Here is a 16,125-nt window from a genome sequence, read left to right as displayed (position 1 = left end):
TCATTAGAACGTCTAAACTGAATCCTTATGGCAGAATTTATTCAGTCGCCTGCGACAAAACTCGATAGCTCTAATATCTTTCTGCAAGATACTTTTAATAATAACAAGCATACATGTTACTAATTTAAAATAATAAAAACGCTGTGTTTACAAGTGTGTGTGTATAAATATAGGAGTATGTATATATTTCATTAACATTAACCCTTTGCATTTTGCAAATAATCATTATAATAAANTATTTTCGTGAAAAAAAGCACTTTTTAAAAACGCCAGCTGAAAAAAGCACCTTTAAAAGCTTTTACAAACGAAATCCCCAAAAAAGCACCTTTAAGTACTTTTTACAAACGCTATGCACCCTGTATTATTTTAACAGTCATTAGAGCGTCCAAACTGAATCCTTATGGCTGAATTTATTCAGTCGCCTGCGACAAAACTCGATAGCTCTAATATCTGTCTGCAAGATACTTTTAATAATAACAAACATATATGTAACTGATTTAAAACAACAGTTGTGCTTACAAAAAAACTATATATATATATATATATATATACACAATACGCACCAAGTATTTCCTTTTTCTCATTTTGTAAATAATCATCACAATAAAAAATAATTAAAAATCATTAGAGATCAGGTTGTAATTAACAATATCATGTAAAAAACCATGAAGAAATCAATAGCAATAACTACCAAAAAATTCGATAGAATTATTTCCTTAAAATGTAAATACTCAAATGCACGATTCAAATTTTCCATGTTGTTTGAAATATATCAGGGTATTTAAAATCCATGTGTAAATCAATATCAATAAATGCTGAAAATACAATCGAAACATTACATTGATTTACGATACTATCGGCATAAATCAAAAAGTGATCATCTAAATGCATGGTTCGAATATTACATGTGTAAATTTCTGTAGAAAAGAAAACTAAAATTTTTTACTTTTCAAAAAGAAAAATCTTTCTGCAAGAACTCTATAATGCTCAGTGACAATGTCGCCGTGTCGCTGCAATTTTGCCACGAGGAACTGAACCATTCATTCCAATAAAGTGACCAAAATTTTGTTTCACTTTTTTTATTCCTAGAAATCATTCCAAAAACAAAGACTACACAACACATTATTTCCCACTTTGAAAACTAACATTTTTCCGTTGACAGTGAGTCAATGGGTAACAGGATAACAAAAGTCTAGAGGAAATTATTCAAACCACCATTTTTTTTTTTTTGTTACCACCCTGTGAATGAAAAAGAAGAGACATAACCACTTATTCTTAACTTAGAAGATCCTCGATATATTCAATGGTCATAAAGATTCGAAATATCTATTACTTTCCAACATTGAGAATTTTCAGTGTATATTGCCTGTGCATGGTGGACCTGTTTGAGTTCATAACCTTTGTAAATTTAGTTTCAAAAGGTTTCAGTTACAGTTTTTTTTTTCTTTTTAAATTCATGTGCTACTGAAGCGGAGTTGCCATCCCCTCTGCAGGGGATCGAAATTAGGATGGTATGACTACAGATCATCCTGAGGGATGTTTCCCAGACCGTCACAAATAGCCCATTGTGCAGCTCTAGTGCGACGTTAATAAACTACAACTTTTTTTTTAAAATTGTATTTTATCTCTCTGAGAAGTGTTGTAAGAGAGGATTTACTCACGTTCTTCTTGATTTTATTTTAGCTTATACTTAACAGTTCTCTCTAAGATATATATTTTTTATTTAGACAAATGTTGATTTTTAGCGAAAATTACTGCAAGTAAACAGATTAAGGCTATATGCTTAGTATAGAAATAAAAAAAGTTTGAAGAAAGTGGATAAAAGAATTACATTGAAATCACAAATTGCTTAAAATATTCAAAATCCTGGAAAGCCTTTTGCCTATAATAAAAAATTGTGATGTAATTCAAAAGACCGGAGAACAAGGTGTTCCAATTAAAAGCCATCGTTTTTAAGAAAGAAAATTTCAAATTCTAGAGAAAGCACTGGATGACTTTCTAAAAATTATGCATACTATTAAAAGATTTCATTTGAAAAAAATTTAATGTATTTTCAACCTTTAATGTATTATATTAATATTTTCACTTTATTGCGATAAAAATTGTTTTTACTAATTTCAACTATTCTATCAGTTTTATTAATAAATTTCATCATTACAATATTTCTTTTCACTACTGAATAATCCTGGTTCTAGTTTAGTTATCAAGAGTTTTTTTAATAAAAAAAAGACATTTATTTTAAGATTAAAACATGACATGTTTACCTTTAAAATGAAAAGATAGTATGAACTGATATCAAAAACTCATTACAAAAACTAGAAAAATAAATTAATGTTATAATTTTGATAAAATATATAATAATAACAAAAAAAATTAACAATGATCAATTATAATAATGCATATAAAAACACAAGATGTGAAAATTGTAGACTAAATGAAAAATTTAGTTCTTAGCAAACTGCTGACGTCATTTGTTAGGCTTATCACAGTTATGTTGTTCTGCAAAGTAACACAGACAATTTGAAAAGAATAGGACTTTTCAAGCAGCTAACAGCATTCACAACTGATTTATAAACTGCTGCACAATAGTTTTAAAAACATAATAGTTGGTATCATTATTTACAATTATATTTTTGTCATAACATTCATTGTATTACTCATTATATTCATTGTATTACTTATCAAACAATTTGAAATAAACTTGAATCATATTTTTAGTTTATTTTATATAGAATAAGCTTTAATACAATAAAAACTTTTTTGATCATTTAAAAAATTATCGAAAAATAAAATTGATAAAAATAAAATCAAGGATGATTAAGATTTTAATCCACAAAAAAATCCCTTTGTGGATTCAAGTTCCTTAACTAAATTTTTATTTGAGTCAAACTGTTGAAATCGATTTTTTATGCCCTAAATTTCGTATGCCAACATAATTACATCAGAAATTACTTCCAAATATAGACTTACTTTAATCACTGAGTGATTTAAAGTGCATTTAAAATTAAATTGCTTAAATTAAAATCTAGAAAGGAAATTTTTGTAAAGCAAATATTTTTGAAAACAGATCCAAAACATATTCATAAAGTAAATGAATTTTTTTCAAAATAAATATTTCTATAACACAATTTTAGAAACATGACAGTAAAACAATTACATTTATCTAGTGTTCATTTATTTATTAGTTAATGAAAAGTGGCTGACAAATATGTTCTAGAACACATTGCCAATTTAAAAGTAAGCTTATGTTGTTATGGTAATACTTAAAAAAAAACTAGAATAAGAGAGTTTAAATTTGCTTACACTTCAAAACTTAATAAAAATATATAAACATATTAAAACAATCATACTATCAGAAATTTTATATCTAAAAAAAATAAAAACTCCTGTTTTTTCATGTCGCTTAAAAATACATTGACAAATAAAATTTTTAATTTTAATATTAAATAGAGAAAAATTTTTAAAGGTGTAGCAATAAGTAATAATATAGATTATTCTTACACATCTAATTTTTTTTTCTTTTTTTTTACTATTTGTGTATTCATTGATTAAATGAAAGAGTATTTACATGTCATGTGATACATATTAAATCCAGCCTTTATTTTTTCTTCAAAATATCATTTTATCCCCATTGGAATCAATTTCAGATTTTGAATGATTCCCAAAAATTTGCAGTGTGTTCCAAAATTTTATATAATTTAACAATTTTTTAAACAAAATAAAAAAAAATTTTACATTTTAGTTTATTTGATAGAAATTAAATAAATGGATTTAAAAAATAAATAAAGTTGAGGCAAAATATGAGGAAAAATCAATCGGAGCCAAAGGATCAAGAGAGTTTTATCTACCCATAAAAAAATGAAGCCCTAATCTGATTTATCCTCATATATGTTTAAAAAATTCAGAAACTTTATACTTTTTTCTATTATCAGAAAGCACAACAGTATCATAATAAAACTGAGTGCATTTTTAAGCACTGCTTAGCTAAATAAAATTATCAAATTAATAACTTTTCATTTTCAACTCAGTCAAACTTTTTCTCACAACTATCAATTTTCATGCACAATCTTGGCAACTTTGAGGATACTTTTTATGGTGAATTCTTTTCTATTAGCAATTTAAAGTTTAAAAAAAAAAGTGAGTTTAGTAAACTAAATGTATAAACAATACTAAAATTTTCAAACTTCATTTGAAATTTTCTTCAAAATTTCAAAATGCAAATAAAGTATGGCAGCATAATTTTTCTATTATGTTAATTCAGCCCCAATTCTTCGTTTTCACATTTTTATGTTTTGAATAAAAATTTTATGGTTTACATGAACTCAATATTTTCTTTACATTAAATTTTAAATTATTTGTGCTTTTAAAACAGAATTTTTCATGAAGCCCTGCAGAAAAACGTCCTCTTAAGGACAAACACAACAAATGAATCGTTTATCTTTGGTACTTTTTTTTAAAAATAAATAAATTTTAAAATTTCAGAAGTTATTGAAACACTTGGGTAATCATTAGGTACAACAACAGTATTGCATTGTTCAACTTGTTGGTGAATTTTTAAGTAATGTTTAGTAAAATCAGAATGTCAACTGAACTGAATCGTTGATCTTTGGTATTTTCTTTTTTAAATAAATAAATTTTAAAATTTCAGAAGTTATAGGCAGTTTGGTAATCATTAGGTACAACAACAGTATCACATTGTTCAACTTGTTGGTGAATTTTTAAGTAATGTTTAGTAAAATCAGAATGTCTACTGAACTTGATACCACACTCATCACAACCATACTCTTTCGGACAATGATCCGTGTGCGCTTTACAAATCTCTTCAGATGCAAATGTCTTTAGACAAAAATGACAAATGAATTGCTTATCTTTGGTATGTGATCGAACATGCCTGTAAATGTTACTTGAATAAGGAGTAATGTAGGCACAGTACGGGCATCTGTGAATCTTGCGCTTCAATTCTTTAAGCATTTTGACACTTTCAGCATAATAGGGAACTGCAAATAAATACTTGTTAAAATTATATAGTTAATGTTAAAGAAATACAAATTGCAGTAAACTGATTGGTTTCAATACATAATTGAATGTCATGATTTGTATGACACTAAGCACTACATCAATATATATTCATAAAACCTATGTCTTACATGCATAATATAAGTTGATTAAAAATTTTTTTTGAATATTCTTGATATAGAAAATTACAAGAAGCTAATAAAAAATTTATTAAAAATTCAAAGGTAAAAAGAAAGAGTTGAACTTTTCTTTTTATAAGAGTACATGGCTGCAAAGTCATAATGAGGTTCATATTTTAAGCTTTAATTTTATAACATGATTCAAATTTTACTTTGATGTAAAATAATTGAAAACCAAGTGCCTGTGGTGGTTCAGGGGATAGGGGCTCGCTTCGCAATAAATTGCCCCAGGTTCAAATCCCAGTGATGGCTGGTTTATACTAATCCCGCACCTACCACAGAGTTGTCCCAAAATATCCTCAATGGAAGACGGAGCATGGGTTAGAGTCCCCTTGCTGTCAGGCAAACCGTGGGAGGTTTTCGTGATTTTCCTCACTATGTAAAACAAATGCGGGTTAGTTCCATCAAAAAGACTTCCACGAAGTCGAGTTAGCCCCAATACTTGATCGAGGAGTTCCAACGTCTTCTAGATTACGTTCAAAATTACAAGTCTACGGAGTTGAACATTGACTGCCGCAAACTCAAAAATAGTTGTTTTTTATTCAAAGAAGGTTATAAAAACGTGATGTCTAAAGCCGTGATGGCTCAGGGGTAGAACATTCGCTTCGTAATGAAGTGACCCAGGTTCGAATCACAGAGGTGGTTGATTTATACAAATTCTGCTCCCAGCTTGCACTGAGCACAGTCCTGCAAAAAAAATATATTCTCAGCGGTAGGTGGATCACAGGTTAGTCAGGCTAACCATAGGAGGTTTTTGTGGTTTTCTTCTCCGTGTAATGCAAATGAAATTAGTTCCATCAAAAAGTTATCTATGAAGGCTGGTTTGTCTTAATGCGTGATCCAGGAATTTCCTTGTCTTCCGGGTTGGGTTCAAAACTAACAGGCTACGGAGTTGAACATTGATAGTTGTAAAGTTAGAATTTGGTCAGTGGTTCACTGCCAGTTATAAAACAAAATAAAGCCTAGTAACTGGATCAATAATATTTGCATATCAAAATAATTCATAAACATTTATTACTAAATTAAGCAAAAAATTTTTTTTCTTCTTTTCATTCAATAGTTTTTAGATTTTCACAAATCAAAAGCCTCCTTAAAATTATGCGATTCTCTAGTGGGCTTGTTCACACCAACTGCTATGTTAATATTTTTTATAAATATTTGACTTTTAAGTTTTGATTTCATTGAGATCAGAACACTAACACTGAACCACAGTCTACAGGATGTAGGGAAAATTGCAGCAAGTTGCATAGTATTGGATGCTGCTGTAAATCATTTCTTTAAAAAATAAATAAAATAATAAACAGTCTCTTCAAAAAATTTTTAAAAAATTGACAAATATGGTGGTTTGTTTAGTTGCCAAAAAAAGCAGTTAAAAATTTGAATAATCGCAAGCGGCAGCAGCCCTGTTCTCATTAAGTATATGATATGATAATTGTTAGTATATTTTATTTCTCCGTCCCATATTTTCTAAACATTTAATGTCATAAAAAAATGTTTCATAGGGAAGCATATGAAGTTTTATTATTTAATTTGTACATTAAGCTTTTCCCTTTTTTTTTTTTTTTTTTTTTTTTTTTTTTTTTTTTTTTTTTTTTTTTTTTTTTTTTTTNTTTTTTTTTTTTGCTAAGCCTTTTAGTTTTTTAGGCATGTTGAAAAAACTATTAAAAAAAAAGTTATGAGGACATTTATTTCACGAACAAATGATTCCTCAAAAAAGTACCTATTTGTAGGAAATCAGGGGTCTGTCCAGGCCGAATTTACTATCGTTTAGCGGTACCTTCACAAATTCAATTTTAGGAAAAACGGTAGTTTCACAAATTCAACTTTAGGAAAAACAGTAGTTTCACAAAATAAATTTTATTTTTTTATCCCTTAAGAAACGATGAATCCATATTTTTGTGTTGATTTTTTAATATAAATTTTTAATTGTTCACAAATTATGTCAACATTTTCACAAAATAGGTACCACTAAGAAAAACCTATACAGACCCCTGGAAATATTATTCAATTTATCATCAATAGTAAACTTTTTTTCCAAGGACTGACAGCTACTTTTTTTGTGCTAATTTTAAAAAGCTAAAAAAAAAAATTTTAAAAATCTTGCAGCACTTATTTTCTATTGTTGGGGACTTCTAACATATTATAAATTATCTAATTTCCTCCCCAACAATTCTACTAAATTTTAAAAGAACTCAATTTATTCTTTTCTTTCATTTCCTTGGCTGATGTAAGGCAACAATAATAATAATGTAGATTATTAATGGTATAAAAAGTATCAACACAATATTTTCCAAAAGTGAATAGACTTAAAAATGAATCTAATAATAAATACACAAGTCTAACTGCTATATTAAGCTAAATAATATGGAAAACTATACAAACAACACTGAAACTCATCAATATTATAAAAATATTGAAATAAACTCTTAGAATAATAAATTGAAAATATACAACATTTAAAACAACATTCACTAAAGCTGAATTGCATATTTTATTTCGACAGATGTTGAAATTGTTAACACTACATCAAAATTTAAAAAAATAAATAAATAATAATTCTTTTGTTATGCCATACATTTTAACGTATGTGGTTTTTTACAACAACTGACTTAACATACACTTTTAAAAATCAATTATATTATCAAAAAATTTCCTAAATTTGAAATTTTAAAAGTCAAAATTATGAAATATATAATTTTTTAAAAATAATGCGTGTTAAGCAAATAAAAAAAAATAATTGAATTTATTTTTTATACAAAAGTTTATCAAAATTAGACATTTTTACATGAGCTGTGATAAAATATCTATTGTAACTTTACACAAGTATTTTAATATTTATATAAAAAAAAAGAATTATCAAATTGAAAATGAGACTAAAATTAAGGAACTTAATAAAGCAACATGAAAGATTAAAATACATAGATCAGAATAAGAGCATTAAATTTACTTAATAACGAAAGGCCTTTAATGCAGGCATCAGTGTAAGTAAGAAATTTTTAATGTTTTTACAATGACATGACTCTTAGTTGCAAATTTATTGTACAGAAATACTTTTTCTGATAGCTATTACAAACTGAAATTGATTATTTTAAAGATTGACAATTCAAATTCTAAACTAAATCAAGATCATCCTAGCAGCACTCAAGCAGAGTGTTTACCCAATGCGTTGTATTCCTAAAACTATAAATAAGCCACACAGGGATGTTTGGAGAGTTTTGTTAATAAATATATAAAAATTCATTTTTAATCATTTTAAAATTTATTTTTAGCACTGAAAATTCAAAATATTGCTTCCTATTTTAAAATATGGATGAAATAGAAAAGATAGTTTCCACATGTCTAGAAGCGCAACAGAAGAAATAAATCGTAAAAATTAAAATCAGATGGTTAAAAAATTTTACTTTTTTTAACTATTTTAGATCATTACTTAGACAGGGCTTTTAAAAATGCACAACTTCTCACATTTTAAGGACCATTAATATCTTATATGTAAAACAGGGGTAGAAATTTAAAAAAAAAATTACTGGTCCATAGGACCAGTAACTGAAACATTTTACTAGTCCGCACAAAACTTTACTGGTCCGTCTACGCATTCCTATTAGCTGCAAATAAAAAAAATTAATTAAAATTTTTGATTGAAAAAATCATGATTTTTTTTTTAAAAATCATAAATTTTTGATTTAAATCGCATTTTTTTGATTAATATTAATTTTTTATAAAAAATTTTTAAAAAAAAGTGTGAATAAGCTCTAAAATAGTTTTAAGTAAGATCGTTTAAGTTTCGTAAGATCGAGAATAGATCGACTACGAGAATAGATTAACGGAGATCGGCTGCGGCGGATGGTGATCCGGCGGACCACTGTTTATTATTTTATGCTGGTCCGACTCCGGTTTTAGTGGTCACGGACCAACGGACCACCGTTAATTTCGAGCCCTGTAAAATACACATTTAAATCTTGAACTTAAAAAAAAAAACATTTTAATGTTATAGGTAAAAATTTTTATTCTATAGAGATTCATTTTTCTAGAGGCTATGGAAATTATAACATTTAAGTATAGCAATGATTTTTCACACTGGCCACTCACATGTTATACCAATTGCAGCAAGTTGCCGAAAAGGTTGCAATCAGGAAAAATAAATGAACTCTACTAGTTCAAATATCTCATATTTTGTCTTTATTTTTAAATATGTGTTAAACACCTATCTGAATCTAATTGACCTATCTGAACTTTCAGAATTAAGTTTAATTCATACTATAGGAATAACTCATAAGTATTTCGATCATGAATCAATATAAATAAAAATAGCAAAATAGAAATTCACAATGAAACAAATGAAATAGAATTAAAATAATTTGTCACAAAAAATCCCTTTAATTCTATTCCATTTTGTGGTACTCAACTTGAAATTCTATCTTTTAAATTACAACATTTTGTTTAAAATTAATTAAAATCTTTAAACATTACTAACATTTAGCATATTTACAGCACTTCAAAATTCTAAAATCAGAATTATACTATAAAAATCAATAATATACCAACAATGTAAAAAACATTTTTAGATTGTTTTCACAAAAATACTAGGATTCACTAATTTTTTATTTTTTTAAATCAAACTTTAAAAAGATAAAATAACGTAATAAAGAATTTTAATAAAATAATTAGTTTTTCTATGTAAAACATGTGAATAAAAATTAATAAAACTTTTAAAAACAAATTATTTTATTAATTAGAATTCTTAAAAAAAATTACACAATTCACAAATACATAAATTAAAAACAATGTATAATATAATCACAATTAATAATGATTGAAATAATTTATTTGAAAATATATTATCATCAAACAACTAATTATACCTTTTTATTAAATCCTCTCTCTCTATATATATAATATACACTTGGTACTTGAAACTATTATTCAAATACTTTACTATACACTCTTGATTTAATACTTTACTCAGTTGAATATAAACTTAAATGTAAAAACTTTTCTTTATAAATTTGATGTGAATACAGTTAAGGTTTGATTAAAACTGCTTAATTTTAAATAAAAGCTGCTATTTCTATTCCCTTTGAAGAAAGATGTTCTTAATCAGGTATTATCAGCAACCGTTTTAAAGAAAGAGTAAATATCTTTTTTTAAAATGAATATGGCAAAAGAAATTCAAGCAGAGAATTCCATGGAGCAGAGAATCAAGCTTTATTCCATGGTTCGAAAACCTAAATTATGTGCAGCAGCAAGCTCACTGATTGTAATTAACTGACTCACATTACCTTCAATTGTAGATGATTACTTATTTTATTTATATTTTCTCCTCCGTTATTAATACTTTAGATATTATCTACTTCTTGTGAATTAAAATTACAAGTTTTGTTGTTTCAGATTCATAGTAATACACATATGAAACAGTATTTTCATATTTTATCTTATACGCATATGAAACAGTATTTGCACATTTTGTTTTACTTGAGAAAAAATTTACATCATGTTTCTTACTTTTCTGGAAAATTTAGTTTTATAAATTAATTTAATCTAATAAGTATTTAACTGCTTAAAATTTATTTACGTTCTAGTATTTTTTCTTTCCTTCCTTTTTTTTCTTTTATGCTGTAATTAGTTTTCTTTAAAGGAAAAAAAAACCATTGAAAGATTGTATTCCTTTAACATCCAGAATTAACATATCTACAATTTGGAATGTTCTTAGTTTTAGACTTTAGAAATATTTGAAGTTAGAGTTATTAGAAATTAGTTTAGAAAAATGTACAATATATCATACATATAATATATAAAATTATAATATATCGAAATTTAACATATTGGTTAAATTAAATTTCGACTTAGTTTTACACATCTAAACATAATGTTATAAATTTGATAATAAAATTAATTCAGCAAATCATTTAATTAATTATAAGTATAGAAACACAAGTGCCACCAGAAATTTAGTCAAAAAGGTTCAACCCAAGAAAACAATTATAAAAACATTAAAAAAAAAATTTAAAAAATTTATGCATCTTAGAACTACTTACGAACAATTACAATTCATTAAGTTAATTAAAGCTAAGCAATTTCTATCAAAAATCTTTTTTAACAATATTTAAATTTTAAAGCAAGAACTAATTTAGTTATAAACCTTGTTTTGTTTAAATTCTTTCAACTATGCATATAAATATAGTTTGAACACAAAAAAAAAAAAAAAAATCCTAGAGTTTGTAATATCAGTCTATAATATCCTATCAAAGTTTTATTCTTTTGCTCTATCTCATACGCAAAAATATATAATAGATAATTATAAGAAAAACTGAAATACCTCCTATTCATAGACATTATTTAAGAATAAATCAATTTAGTCACACATAAACATACTCTATTGAAAAAAAAAAAAATCTTAAAGTATTATAGAAATTAGTAGTTCAGCTCTAGTACTTATTGACACTTCCTAATCTTAGATAAATTGCTTAAATATAGGTGAAAAAAATATGAATAATAAAACTTCCTCCATAAAAATAAAAAGTCAACTGAATTTTTTTCACTTATGATATAATGTTCCATTGGTTGCAAAGAAAAGATGTACGAAAAATGAAAATATGTGTCAATTAAAAATTTGAAGAAAGACAAATTTCTAAAAAACAATTAACAATTCAATAAAAATTACCAACTTTAAGTTATTTATGAGATGAATTTTTCTCAATTGTTTTAGGAAAAAATTAACATTTTGAGCAAATAACCCTTTTACACATTACTGTTGAAATATTAAAGTCATATTAAAACTCCAAGTTAAAAGGAATTTCTTCTAGATACATTGCTCAATAAATTAGACCAAATCTGAAACAAGGGTGACGAAAAACACTCAGAATTTTCAGACCAAATTTCTTGATTTTACTGCCGAGTAGGTTAAAATTTATTATTCAGTTATGTCTTAACATAATATGTATTACAGAACACTTATGTATAAGTCTTTTAGTCTGTAACATGAAAAATGAATAATGTAACACAGGGAATCAAATTTCAATACTAAAGGTACTAGCCAGATTAAACTTTGTGCCCGCCATTATTTTAAGAAAAATATAAACAATTTTTAAAGTGTAAAAACGTAATATAAAGAACTTTTCGGTGATCAAATCCTTAAAAATGGAATAAGCTGAAAAAATGGGGAACATATTTATTTGAACGAATTAATATTATTTTGAAGTAAGATTGCTGTATGATCACAATACCTTTAATATTACCCACATCATTAAAAGTTATTGAAATAAAAATATATCAAAAATTAAATTATCAGTAATTTTCTCAAACTTTTAACATTTCATGTTCATATAATGTTGTTTCCCTGCACTAAAATGTCAAGAACAATCTGATGTCAAATTATTATGTTAGAGAGTCTATCTCTACATAATAAATTACTAAATATTCAGTTGCCTCAGGTAATTTGGCGAGAGAAAATTTTACACCCTCAAATAACATTTAAAAAAAAATTCTTTAAAAAATTTAAAGTAAAAGCAATATTTATTAACAAATAACGTATTCCCTGATTTATGTTTAAGATAAATTTATTCAAAACAAATTTATGCATTTATTTTGAGATATATTTCATAAATGACGTGCCATAAAAATTACGAATCATTACAAGACTAATTTATTTTGGAAACATTATCGAACTTCCGGCATAATAAACATGAAAACATAAATTTATTATTTTTCCTGATTAACCGGATATTTAACTAAAAATCACTGACAATTTTAGAATGATAAAATTTCCTGACTGTCGTATAGCCACCCTAAGAACATAGTATAATAGTTTGAATAATTACATCATCAATTATCTTTTAATATCTTACAGTTATACTTTAAAATCTGGTAATAAAGATTTGAGGTGAATAGTAAAATTACACATATAATTTGTATCAACAAAAGAATTGATAAATAAAAATTATAATTTTGTATGGTATACTATAAGTTTTAGGCTACTGGACATTTCAATTTCATTTTATAGTTAAAACATTTAAAATCTAATGCAACCATACAATAAAAAAAATAATAAAAAAAATACACAGAAATAAAATTAACAAATTATTAGTAAATAAATGTTAAACACAAGATACAATATTAATCAATATTTGTTAAAATTGTGACAAAACTGAACTCATAATCAGTTATAGAACGTGGTTTTTGCAAAATAAAATGCACATATTTGCAACATTGATTATAAATTTTGCAATTATATATCATAACAAATGAGCATAATTTTTGCAATATTGCACTAAACATTAATGAATTTACACCAATTCTTCAAGATGGTTCTATTTTTTTCGATAATTTAAACACTGTTAAGCACAAACTTTCAATTACACAAATCGTTCTGTTATGAATTTGAAAAAAGCAAATTACACTCATTATGTGAAGTAAATTAAAGGTTTAATTAAAATTTCATTAATACATCCTTTTATTCTGTAATCACAACAAATAATTATTTGCGAAGAATTTAAACAACGGGAATCACTACACTCTCTGGACACGAGTTAATTTTAATTATGCAATGAATTAAAATTTGCAAATAATTAAAAAAATTAACCGAAGCCCTGAAACCATTTTAAAATTTTATTGACAACTTAAATTCATAGGCTACAGTTAGTTCAAAAATTTTGCAAACCGAAAAAAAGAGGGAAGTTATTGATAATTGAAACCGACAACAGATGGCGTTATAGCAAAACGCTTTATCTATGGCAACATTATCAGCTTTATTATAGTCAAGTGCGCCCTACGTAGCTGACTCAGACCAATTATTAATTGAAGCTCATCGTTACAATTAAATTTTAAAAAAACACCATACTTAATGTGTATAATGCCGATTCTAGCTTACGCCTGCCTTACTTGGGACTGCTTAAATCTATCCCAAGTGAGAAGACTAGAAATAGCTCAAAACAAAATGCTCAAATGGATTACTGGTGCACCTACCGAACAAAACTAATATAAATGAATTAAATACAGACACAATTAGAGAATATGTTAATAAATTAAGTGCCACTTTCTATAATAAATTGAAAGATAATGATCCAGCAGGCTTTAAAGAAATCCTCAATAAAGAATTAGTCATAGATATGAAGGATTACAATCCAATAACTTCATTTCTACTATCAGATGGTGTTCTATCCAAACACTACAAATAACCCCGATTTGGATCAATTCATACAAACTGCATACTCTGTACCAGAGTTGGCCGTCGATTACAGTAATCGATTACAACTGTAATTGATTACAGATAATTACAGCTATGTAATCAATTACTTGTAATCACGATTACAAGTGCATAATGTAATCAAAAATGTAATCAATTACAGTAGTGAAAAATGTAAGTGTGAATTACAGTACACTAATTACAGTTTCACTAATTACAATAGTGAAAAATGTAATCAATTACATTTTTCAATTACAGCAATCAATTACTTGAAATCATGATTCCAAGTAATTGCGATTACAAGTAATCACAACGAAAACGATTACGGGTAATTATGATTACAAGAAATCAAAATATATGATTACATGTAATCATGATTGCATGTAATTCGATAACATGTAATTTTGATTACTTGTAATCAAACTATACGATTACAAGTTTTACGATTGTATACTATGAGCAAATTCATTATGTAAGTATGCGTGAGTTTACATATTTTTATGTACATAGAATGTACGCACGAATGAACGTACAATTTGCAATTCCTATACAATGTATGCACAAACGTTGTTTGTACGTACAATATTCATAATTATATTGTAATATACTTAATGCAATACACATATGCTTAGTACATATAATTATGCATTTATGATACATGTACGCAGCTATGTTAGTTTGTACAAAAAGGCAATATTTTGTATCTCTGTATGCATAGACAATGCATGTATGAACGTATATGAAAATAATGTTTATGCGTTTGCATGCTTTTATGTACTTAAGTACATACATTGTATGAATTTACGATAATAGCACGTATATACACTGTACGTATGTATATAAAATAGGACGTATTTACGTACAATATGTAAGAATGTTATTTAAAGTTGCAATATATGTACATAGTTGCGTAAATAAAATGCGTACATGTATGCATGCACATTTATATGTACATCGATATATGTACACGCAAAGTATGAACTTACGTACAACGTATGATGTACTTGTATAACTACATACTCTGTTAATACTTATGCGCATGTAATGTATGGATGTACAAAAAAATAGTTATATGCACAATGTACGCATGTACATACAACGTATACATGTACATAACTACAAGTAATGTATAAATACATGCGTACATTTAAATATATGTAATTACAATACACACATACAATGCGTATACATTGAAAAAACTTATATACGTAAAGTTATTAAAGTTTGTTTTAAAATTTATTTTAAGGCATATAAAACTCGACCTCATATTTTTTGGAAAGATGGGAGGAGAGAGCTTTTGAAGTGAAACTGTGGAAGGCTTCACCTATCACTGTGGACTGGAAGGTAGGCCACCAGACAAGCAAGTTCGCTGCAGGAGAAAGGGGTCCTGGATTCGAATCCCAGGGACGGTCAAATGTTCAAAAAAATTTCTTTTCTTTTTTTTTTGTTTATTTTAAATTATATTATTCCTTTATGTGTTTTTCGATATTCTGGAGGTTCCTGCATGTAGGAAAAAAAATTTATTTGTAAAATGGGAAAAAACAGGAAAAATCCAAGAAAATCAGTTTATCTGCTCTTTTTTGACTTCTTTTGTAATATTTTGGATATTCTAGCATGCATGGGGTGTTTTCTGTGTGTGAAGTCCTGCAAAGAAAGCGTAATGGAATAATAAAATAAAAGTATAAAAAATTAAATGGCTCGAGAAAGGTTAAAATATCAAGACCCCCCAGCTCCCTTTAATATCAAGGTATA

At 26.5% G+C, this 16,125-nt stretch overlaps 1 long non-coding RNA gene across 2 annotated transcripts; it reads right to left on the bottom strand.

Annotated features, from left to right (window-relative positions):
* Positions 1–614: 614 nt before the first annotated feature.
* On the bottom strand, positions 615–13,812 carry LOC139425737 (uncharacterized). Of its 2 annotated transcripts, none has more exons than XR_011636894.1 (2): positions 13,479–13,812; positions 615–4,997 (listed from the first exon to the last, which is right to left on the bottom strand). It is a non-coding gene; the product is annotated as an uncharacterized lncRNA (long non-coding RNA). The 2 variants fall into 2 exon arrangements; XR_011636893.1 differs by having other exon boundaries at positions 13,587–13,812.
* Positions 13,813–16,125: the final 2,313 nt, after the last annotated feature.

Source organism: Parasteatoda tepidariorum, chromosome 6 (assembly GCF_043381705.1).
Source record: "Parasteatoda tepidariorum isolate YZ-2023 chromosome 6, CAS_Ptep_4.0, whole genome shotgun sequence".
NCBI lineage: Eukaryota > Metazoa > Arthropoda > Arachnida > Araneae > Theridiidae > Parasteatoda > Parasteatoda tepidariorum.
This window is presented reverse-complemented; position numbering and strand designations above follow the sequence as displayed.